This window comes from Nicotiana attenuata, chromosome 7 (assembly GCF_001879085.1).
Source record: "Nicotiana attenuata strain UT chromosome 7, NIATTr2, whole genome shotgun sequence".
Taxonomy (NCBI): domain Eukaryota; kingdom Viridiplantae; phylum Streptophyta; class Magnoliopsida; order Solanales; family Solanaceae; genus Nicotiana; species Nicotiana attenuata.
In genome coordinates this window covers 35,399,288-35,410,981 of record NC_031995.1, presented here as the reverse complement: position 1 = coordinate 35,410,981, position 11,694 = coordinate 35,399,288, and positions in this window count along the sequence as shown.

Genomic DNA, 11,694 nt, shown 5'->3' with positions numbered 1-11,694 from the left:
AGACTTTGAGTCTGGATTAGGCTGATTAGATGTAGATGCAATCACTGATGTAATTTTATTATTCATTCTGATTCGCTTGGTCTGTAATAAGCTTTGTAAATAACTTTGTAATAACTACTGGGGTATAGTGAAAGGGGATGGGACTGAATCCATGCCAAAGGGGTAGAAATCATGTCTATAAGATATTTACTCTTTAAAATTCTGCATTTTCACATAGAAATCATGTCTATAGGATATTTACCCTTTAAAATTCTGCATCTCACATAGAAATCATGTTCATAGGATCATTACTTTCAAACTCTGCATTTTCACGTAGATACCATGTCTATAGGATATTTACTCTTTAAAATTCTGCATCTCGCCTAGAAACCATGTTCATAGGGTTATCACTTTCAAAGCCTGCATTTTTCACATAGATACCATGCCCATAGGTTTTCTGCACTTTGTAATAATACCATGGCAATAAATCGATAATGAAGCTATGCATATTGTATAGATAATATGCCTATAGGACTTCCTGCACTTTGCATATGCATTTGTCATTAGGCAAGCCTGCTTATAGGAGTTAAAATAACTCATTACCTATAGATGACCTGCCTATAGGATCTCTGCTCAAAAATCAGTTACACCTAGAAAACATGCCTATAGGAACTATCAACTTAATCAGAATCGCCACTCGTTCCTAAGTTTAAAATCAGTGGCAATTTGTTTAACACTCGTAAAGCTTATAACTAATGACTTTTTGCAATCAGTTATTCCTCCGTCCCTGGATTAATAGATATCATGCCTATAGGCCCTGTTTAACATACAAATAGTTAGATAATTAATCAACTGTCAGTTTTCGACAACTACATCTAAGCAGGACTAATTTGGACTCCCTATCTGGGAAATATGTGGTAAATCAATTCTTCCTACGCTAATTTTAATTAATGACCTAGACAGTATGTGTAAGACATGCTAAACAATTCGTTTCTTTAAGTGAGGAGGCCTACTTGAGCCTTTAATTGTTCTTATTTCCCCATTAACTGCTTTATGTGTTTCGTTTGTCGCCCTAGAATTTTATCCTTTTAAAACCCCTGAAAACCAAAGCTCCCTCCCTTTTAAGATTAGTAGTCCTAAACGCCTCCGGTACTGATAGGTGGGACGGGTAATAGCATGCAGTAGGTAACAATACCATTCCGTGCTTAAATACCTTAACAGGGCGGGAAGGGTAGACATGGAGATGATGATCACATAATAACGCTATGCGTACCATTGATTACCGGTGTTGTGTGGATGATCCATGTGTTTTACAAACCTAGGACCCCCTTTCCTTTATGTGACTTGGTTTAATATCAATAAAATTCTGTCTTTTCAACTACCCAAAACCCCTCTTTAATTTTACTACATTATTCTTTTTTCCCCTAAATTTTTCTTCTTTGTTTATTCAATGTTTTGATTAATTTTCTGTATTTAGACCCTCCCTCAAACAAATTGTAGATCATCTAGACCTTGATTCCAACATGCTTGTTACGTATCTATTTGTAACCCTTATGTGTGAAGTTATTTGTATACTTATTTGCATTAAAGTCACAACATAGCATGGCCTGGAACCACACTAGTGGATCTTGAGGGGTGCCTAACACCTTCCCCTCGAGATAATTTCTAGCCCTTACCCGAACTCTGGTTTTCCAACTCAAAAACCCTTAGTGTCCTAATGCACTTAATCATTAGGTGGCAACTCTTCAAATCCAAAAACCCAAATCCCAAACGGGAATAGAGTTGTCTTCCCAAATGTCGTAGACCCGATTTCGGGAGAAAAAGGGGGCGTCGACAGCATGGCGACTCTGCTGGGGATTTCTTTAGGCTTTTACCATTACATGTTATTCGTGACTTTATTGCTTCTTTATTGCTTTTATTTAATGTCTTTATCTCTCTTCTACTTCGAAGTTGACTTGGCTTTTTTGTTTATTTTTCTTTCTTTAACGCTTTCATTTACTGTTTTCCTCCAATACCGTTGTAATTTTGAGCAATTATTGTAATCATTATGAGCGTGAAAATACGTGACAATTTGTTTCATTTTTTGTAATTGCATCTTCGACATCATATTCCACTCGTGCCAAACAAATACCATAGCAACACTTGATGAGTTATTGCGCTCTTCCGATATTATTACCCCCTAAATTTGGCAAAGGCATATTTGCGGTAAAACCAGTCGATCAGCGGTGCAGTTGACGGTTCCGTGCCTTTCCCTCTTGAGTTGTCCGCTTAAGGGTACCGGTCTAGCACCTCATAGAAACCTTATTCTATTTAATTGTTCATGCATCACTGTCAAACCTAGTCGAGTCAGTTATGCTGTCCACATAATGACTCTTTAAGATAGCCTTGTCCAAAGTCCACTGGGTTCCCCTGGAACCCAAACGGACAACACCATTGTTCTGTGCATTTATTTGGAGAACTAAATGCCATTATGCTAATTATTGATTTAAATAGTCGAGTCCGGTGGGGTAAGGGACTAACACTTTGTTTTGCAGAAATGAAGCACGAAATCCCCAGATTCGGCATGGTAACCAACATTCACCCAAGGTTGCTAAGTTGGTGGGAGGACCTTCATTCCAGTGACCGGACTCTCGTCTGCAAGTATTTGGGGAACTTACCTTCTCTTTTGGAAATCCTGCCTGACAACAAAATCATAGAGGCTGCGACCTTATTCTGGGACAGTGATAGATCAGTATTTCGATTTGGGGACCTGGAAATGACCTCATTGCTCGAAGAAATAGGTGTGTTAGCCGGTGTTCCTTGGGAGACTCCGGTTTGCTCATGCTAGAAAACCACAAGGGTAGGGGTTTCTTCAAAATGATGGGGTTGAAGAAAAACTCAGATTTGACTTGTTTGAAGGACTCCTATATTCCTTTCGACCATCTGTACAAGAGGTACGGTCATAGCAAGTCCTACCGCACCTATTCAGATGAATTCGCCCTCACATCACTATGGCATATCCACATGAGGGTTTTCATCTTTATGTTCTGCATTTTGGGAATGATAGTGTTTCCTATGAAGAAGGCTAGGATCCATACCAGACTAGCCATGGTCACCAAGACACTAATTGAAGGGATTGGAGGGCAGCCTTTTAGCATAGTGCCCATGATTGTTGCTGAAATCTACCGAGCTTTGGAGAACTATCAACGAGGGGCCAGTCACTTTGAGGGTTGCAACTTACTACTCCAACTATGGCTTATAGAACATCTCCAAAGGGGTCAATACCGTCAAGAGCTTCCGCGAAGGCCGTGGAATGATCACATAGCCTTTCACCATCCCAAGAGAATGAACTATATTCCTGACATGCTTGCTCAGCCGGGGGATGCTCGAGGAAAGGTAGAGTTGTTTGAAAACTTGAAAGAAGACAAGGTGCAGTGGATGTTCGAATGGTTCCCCACTGGAGAGTTTATCATCCGCTCTCGGGATGCTCCATTTCTTATACGCATTGGTCTGAGGGGAACTTATCCCTATGTCCCTCTCCGAGTCATGAGGCAGGCGGGGAGAAAGCAAGTCGTACCAAAGGTCGAAAAGATGAGTCATTTCATGGCTGATTTCCAAGACGACGATAGTCCATACAAATGTCAAGCTCAACACATGTGGAACAGCAAGATCATCCTGGAAAGGGATTCCATAGAGCCTGACAGATATCATGCCGGTTACACCCTATACTATCCAGGTTGGCTAGAAGAGGATCATGCTGGGTTAGGACAGCCCGGGTCTGTTCGAGGTCACAGGGTCATTGACGAGAGGGCTGAAATACAGGTTAAATACAACCAGTTGCGCAAGAGGATCAGGGAGTGCGAGAATGAACATCAGGAAATTCAAGAAGCAAATCAAAAGTTGATCGAGGAATGGAAGGATATGGCTGTCAGCGCCAACAAACGTCTAGGGCACTTGGAGCGAGGGTTGGTAGAGCTGGAAGGGAAATTCATCCGGAGGATCGAGAATTGCCAAAATGCTGAGGGAAATGAAGGAGGACATTTGGCTAGGGCTTATCTACTGCTGGGGCTGCGCGAGCTGGTGAAGCTGTTTGATGGAGCTAAAGATGCCGAATCTGGGAAAGGTCCTTCTGGGACCAAATAGTTAGGATTCTCTTTTCCTTTTTGCTTTAAAATATAATAAGGCCAATGGCCATTAGTGACATTTTTACTTTACGCAATCTTAGTGTCGTTTTGGGATTCGTCTTATTTTTATCAATAAAATGAGGCATTTAGCATTATAAGTTCTCCAAATTAACTTGTTGCTTGGCCTACCTCGGGCACAACGAGGCACCCAATTTAGGACACGATTCATATTCTTATACTACGTGTTTAAATATTGCAATATTTTTCTCGGAATCCATACTAACTTATTACCGTTTTGTTTTTACTTTTATTTTTTATTCCCTCCCCAAAGGTTAGTTCGTGCACTCTGGCATCATCATCCTACTCCACAAGATCTAAGGGCCCTCCACCTCCTCATCCTCCAAGTCCTATCAAAAGCAAGAACAAAGCAAAAATGGAGGACGTGAACAACATCAGAAAGGAGAACTCAACTGAAAGGGTAGAGGTTCCTCAGGGTATTCAGGTGTCCAAAGAAAGTGCCGCCCAGCTCGAACAGAAGCTACTGAAATTTCAAGAAGAACTAGAACAAGTCCGGAACTTGGCGAGCTTGTCATTCTCCCTCACTACTCCAGACGTCAACTTTCCCAATGCTCAACACCCCATACCTCCACAGAACATCCCAAAGCCGCAGAAACAACCCGCTACTCATCAAAATTGCAACACATGTCACAACAACACCCCGCTCCTCATCCCTGAACCATCAAATGATCATCCCCACCACACTCCTATCTATGTGGAAACCCTACCACAATACACTCAGCCCATTACAAACACACTGGAGTCTGATGACAAAGACTCTCTCATCAAAAACCTGGCTGCCGAGCTCAAGAAACTGACTAGCCGAGTCCAGGGTGTTGAAGGAAACAAAGGTATTGAAGGTTTGAATTATGAGGATCTTTGCATTCAGCCAGACGTCGAACTTCCCGAGGGGTACAAACCTCCTAAGTTTAAAATTTTTGACGGCTCAGGGGATCCTAGAGTCCACTTAAGGACATACTGTGATAAGCTAGTCGGCGTAGGAATAGATGAAAAGATTCGCATGAAACTCTTCATGAGAAGTTTGAAAGGCGATGCGCTATCTTGGTACATCAACCAAGATCCCAAGAAGTGGACAAGCTGGGTAGGAATGGCGTCCGATTTCATGGACAGGTTCAGATTCAATACAGAAAATGCACCAGATGTCTTCTACATCTTGAATCTGAAAAAGAAACCTACTAAGACATTCCGCGAGTATGCTACTCGATGGAGATCCGAGGCTGCTAAGGTCAGGCCAGCCTTAGAAGAAGAACAGATTAACAGATTTTTCGTTCNACAGTAAGGCGGTGTGTCCAAGAAAAAGCACGTAGGAGCCGTAATGGTGGCACAGAGAACCAAATCTCCCGTCAAATACCAAACCTACCCAATGCCTCCACTCACATATCAGCCTACTCCAAACTACCAAGCACCCTCACCCTCTTACCAAGCTCCACCACTCACCTACCAATCACCTCCCACATATCACCCCACTTCACCCAAATATTTCCATCCAGCACATGTTTACCAAGCCTACGACACCCAACCATCCCACTACCAGTCCCCTCCTCCACACCAAAACTTCCCTAGACCCTGACCAAACTTTTACCGACGAATCCCAAAACAGTACATGACTATTGCTGAACCAATCGACCAATTATATGAAAGACTCAAAACTGCTGGTTACGTCACCCCTATCCCTGCTGCTCCTGAAAACCCTTCTCAGTGGATTAATCCAAATAAATCCTGCGCATACCATTCGGGCATGAAAGGACACACCATTGACGAATGTCGTCCTCTGAAAGATAAGATCCAGACTCTAATTGACAACAATATTATTGTGGCAAAGGATCCTGCTCCAAATGTCCGAAATAACCCTCTGCCAGACCACAAGGGTGGAGGCGTTCATATGATTAAAATAGAGGATGATTGGGACCCCAAGGGATCGATCAGTTTGATCACGAAAGGTGATGATCCAAAGAAGCCAATAGTCACCCTTAATCCGATTGTAGTCCAGATTCAGCCCTCTAGGGACGCCGAGATAAATATGTCCGTGCCACTTGAGTTTGATGCATCATCATCTGCAAAGACGCCAGAACCAATTGAGGTCGAATTCGTGTTTCAGCAAAGGCGCCTACACCATTCGAAGTTGCAATTTTACAGCCCAAGGTACAGGCTCTGTTCGGGGTAAAGATAGCCACACCAATTCCAGTGGCAATGTCAGACATAACACCGTTCCATACAAAGGCTAGACCATGGGACTACACAGCCGAGGCAAGAAGAAAAGGCAAAGTTATGTTCGGGGAAGCTATTGCGGCACAGGGTATGACGAGAACCGGTAGGGTTTTATACCCCGGAACATTTAGCTGAGTCAAGCAAGCAGGCCTCTAGTCGGCTAACAATCACCGAGACCAGGCCCAACGATCTTTGGAGAAAGATACAGGACAAGGAATACTCGGTCATTGATCAGCTGAACGAAACACCGGCGCAAATTTCCATCCTTCGTTTGCTACAGAACTCCGATGTGCATAAAAATGCCCTATTGAGGGTACTGAGTGAGGCGTATGTACCGAGCAACAACACCGGCGGGGAGATGGCAAACATGGTAGGCCAGATATTGGAAAGTCACAAGATCACTTTCCATGAAGATGAGCTGCCACCAGAAGGGTTGAGTCACAACAAGGCATTGCACATCACCGTGCAATGCGAAGATTATTTTGTCACCAGAGTCCTGATTGATAGGGGATCCAACCTCAACATTTGTCTGTTGGTAATACTCAGGATGTTGGGTAAGGGACTGCACGAGATCAAGAACGGGGCCATCAACGTCAAAGCTTTCGACGGTTCCCAAAGGTCCACCATTGGGGAAATTAGCCTATGTTTACAAATGGGGCCTACTTGGTTTGATATTGACTTTCAAGTGATAGACGTACCAGCATCTTACAATCTGCTGTTAGGAGGACCCTGGATTCATGTTGCTGGGGCCGTAGCGTCAACACTACATCAGGCGGTGAAGTCTGAGTGGAATGACCAGGAGGTAATCATCCACGGCGACTGTAGTAATCCCATATACAGTCACCAAACCATCCCAGCAATCGAAGAAATGAGGGGAGACTTATCACCACATCGAGCGGGTCAACGCCGTTGATAAAGACAAATGGTGGGATAACTTAATTGAAAGCATATTGAACTGGAGCGGATACGAACCTGGCAAGGGACTTGGCAAGAACCTCCAAGGAATCGCTAAGCCTATCAAACTTAAGAAACATGGCACCACCTTTGGTCTAGGATATGAGTATACCTGGGAAGAGTTCAACAACTAGTCGCTACCATGGCGCGATCCTTACTATCCATTGGAGCAGCCAATACGACACTTGGAACAAACTTTCCAACCGGCCGAAGTTATCTATGGGTCAGAAGAAGAGGAAGCACTGGCAGCGATGAGGAATTTGTTCTTGGGAGACGATGATATGGATTGTTGTGTCATTCTCGAGGAGGAGGGGGAGGAAGGCCCTTCCATACAGGCTGTGAGCAGAGGAGCATGCCTCAATAACTGGACCATCAGAACCACCAGAGCCCGGCGAGCCCTCGGGGTAGCAAGGCTGAACAAGCATCACACACTATCTTATATTTTTACTATTTGACTTTCCTTTCGCATTTTTAATTTCACAATAAGATCTTCAATGTTAAAAACAGTTATGGAATTTATCAAAGCATTTCGATTTTTTTCTTATAAATCAATACTCTTGTTATTTTCTCTCATTACTTTACTTATATAGCATTACTATTACTTGTCTTGATGAACCAATGACAGTGATACACAATGAGACAACGTGACAAACGGATATAGATTCAGAGGAAGATGACATACCGGAAGAGATTGTCAAAGAAGTTGATAATTTTGAAAACAGACCAAAGTCCAACTTGGACGAGACTGAGATTGTTAACCTAGGAGACGAAGAGCATGTCAAAGAAACACGAATCAGCGTTCACTTATCACCGTCAGAAAAGGAAGAGTACACAGAATTTATAAGAGAATATGAGGACATATTCGCCTGGTCGTATGATGACATGACTGGTCTGAGTACAGCTATTGTGGCACACAAACTGCCAACTGATCTGACATGTCCGCCGGTAAAACAGAAGCTCAGAAAGTTCAAGCCAGATATGAGTCTGAAAATCAAGGAAGAAGTCACCAAGAAGGTCAAAGCCAAAGTCCTCAGGGTAGTGGAATACCCAGCATGTTAGTTAACATTGTGCCAGTGCCAAAGAAGGACGGAAAGGTTAGAGTCTATGTCGACTACCGGGATCTCAACCGGGCCAGTCCGAAAGATGATTTCCCTTACCAAACATACACATCCTGATCGACAACTGCGCCAAGCATGAGCTGTAGTCATTTGTGGACTGTTTCGCTGGGTATCATCAGATCTGGATGGATGAAGAAGATGCTGAGAAAACGGCTTTCATTACGCCGTGGAGAATGTACTGTTACCAGATGATGCTGTTTGGGTTAAAGAATACAGGGGCCACCTACATGAGGGCCATGACCATCATTTTTCATGATATGATACACAAGGAGATCGAGGTGTACGTAGATGACATTATCATAAAGTCCAAGAAGGCCACTGATCACATGGAAGATTTAAGAAAGTTCTTCAACAGATTGCGGAGATACAACCTAAAGCTGAATCCCGCAAAGTGTGCATTTGGGGTTCCCGCTAGAAAATTACTTGGGTTTATTATGAGCCGCAGGGGAATAGAACTGGATCCATCAAAGGTCAAGGACATTCAGAAATTGCCACCACCAAACAACAAAAAAGACGTGATGAGTTTTTTAGGAAGACTCAACTACATCAGCCGGTTCGTAGCACAGTCTACAATTATCTGTGAGTCAATCATTAAGATGTTGAAGAAGGACGCTGCCACCAAGTGGACTAATGAATGCCAGAAAGCTTTCGACAGAATTAAGGAATACCTGTCCACACCATCGATTTTAGTCCCGCCTGAGCCAGGTAGACCTCTACTACTCTACATCACAGTGCTAGATGGTACCTTCGGTTGCGTCCTGGGGCAATAAAATGAAACGGGGAGGAAAGAGCAGGCCATCTACTATCTCAGCAAGAAGTTCACTCCGTACAAGGCTCGGTATTCTCTGTTAGAATGCACCTGCTGTGCTCTGACTTAGGTAGCCCAGAAGCTGAGACATTACTTCTGTGCCTATGCTACATATCTTATATCAAGGATGGATCCGCTTAAGTACATCTTTCAGAAGCCCATGCCCACTGGCAAGCTAGCCAAGTGGAAAATCCTGTTGAGTGAATTTGACATTGTCTACGTAACTCAGAAAGCAATCAAGGGACAGGCACTAGCAGATCATCTTGCCAAAAATCTCGTGGGTGGAGAATACGAACCCCTAATCATCAAGAACCTAGTCGCCGAGCTCAAGAAACTGACTAGCCGAGTCTAGGGTGTTGAAGGAAACAAAGGTATTGAAGGGCTGAATTGTGAGGATCTTTGCATTCAGCCAGACGTCAAACTTCCCAAGGGGTACAAACCTCCCAAGTTCGAAATGTTTGATGGCACAGGAGATCCCAGGGTCCATTTGAGGACATACTGTGATAAGCTGGTCGGAGTCGGAAGAGATGAAAAGATTCGCATGAAGCTCTTTATGAGAAGTTTGAAAGGTGATGCTCTATCTTGGTACATTAGCCAAGACCCCAAGAAGTGGATAAGCTGCGTAGGAATGGCATCCAATTTCATGGACAGGTTCAGATTCAATACAGAAAATGCACCAGATGTCTTCTATATCCAGAATCTTAAAAAGCAAACTATTGAGACATTCCGCGAGTATGCTACTCGATGGAGATCCGAGGCTGCTAAGGTCAGGCCGACCTTAGAATAAGAACAAATGAACAGATTTTTCGTCCGAGCTCAGGATCCATAGTATTATGAGAGGCTAATGCTGATAGAGGGCCAGAAATTCTCCGACATCATCAAGCTAGGAGAAAGGATTAAGGAAGGTATTAAAAGTGGTATGGTCACTAATTTGGAGGCATTACAGGCTACCAACAAGGCTCTACAGTCTGGTGGCACGGCCAAGAAAAAGGACGTGAGTGCCGTGATAGTTGCACAGAGAACCAAGTCCCCAGTAAAATACCAAGCCTACCCGGTACCCCCTCTCGCATACCAACCTATCCCCAATTACCAAGCACCTCCGCCCTCTTACCAAATTCCATCACCTGCTTACCAATCATCTCCCTCCCCCACATATCAACCTACCTCACCAAGATATTCCCAACCCGTACCCGTCTACCAAGCCTATAATGCCCAGCCTTCTCATTACCAATCACCTCCCACCCGCCAAAACTTCCACAGGCCACGCCCTAATTTCGACCATAGACCTCCCAAGCAATACACCGCCATCGCCGAACCAATCGACCAGCTATATGAAAGACTCAAAACAGCCGGTTACGTCACCCCAATCCCCGCCATAACTCCAGAAAATCCTTCCCAATGGGTCAATCCAAACAAAACCTGTGCATACCATTCCGGCATGAAAGGGCATACCATTGATGAGTGCCGATCTTTGAAAGACAAAATCCAAGCTCTAATTGACAACAAAATCATCGTGGCGAAGGAGCCTGCTCCTAATGTTCGCAACAATCCCTTGCCTGATCATAAGGGTGGAGGCGTGCATATGATCGAGGTAGAAGATGATTGGGACCCCAAAGGGTCAATTGGATTGATTGCCGAAGGTGACGAGCCCAAGAAACCAACAGTCACACTGAATCCAATCGTAGTTCAGATCCAGCCCTCTGGGGATGCTGAAGTAAACATGTTCGTGCCTCTCGAGTTTGAAACACCGTCATCCACAAAGACCGCAGAGCCAATTGAGGTGGAGTTTGGGTCTCCGAAAGTACCATTTGAAGTTGCTATATTACCTCCCAAAACAAGGGTGCCCATTCATGTAGCAATGTTAGCCATAACGCCATTCCATACACAGGCCATTCCTTGGGATTATACAGCCGAGGCAAGAAGGAAGGGGAAAATTAGGTCTGGGGAAGCAATTGCAGCACAGGGTATGACCAGAACCTGCAGAATTTATACTCCGGAGCACTTAGCTGAATCAAATAAGCAGGCCTTTGGACGGCCCATTGAAACTGGGCCCGATGATCTCTGGCGGAAGATACAGGCAAAAGAATACTCAATTGTCGATCAATTAAATAAAACACCGGCGCAGATCTCCATTCTAGCTCTACTGTAGAGCTCTGAGACACACAAGAATGCCCTGATGAAGATACTGAGCGAGGCGTATGTACCCAGTAACATAACTATAGGAGAGATGGCAAACATGGTCGGGCAGATATTGGAGAGTCATAAGATCACTTTCTACGAGGATGAGTTGCCCCCTGAAGGTTTAGGCCACAACAAAGCGTTGCACATCACTGTGCAATGCGAAGACTATTTCATCACCAGGACTTTGATTGATGGAGGGTCCAGCCTCAACATTTGTCCATTGGTGACCCTCAGAACATTGGGGAAGAGTCTACATGAAATCAAG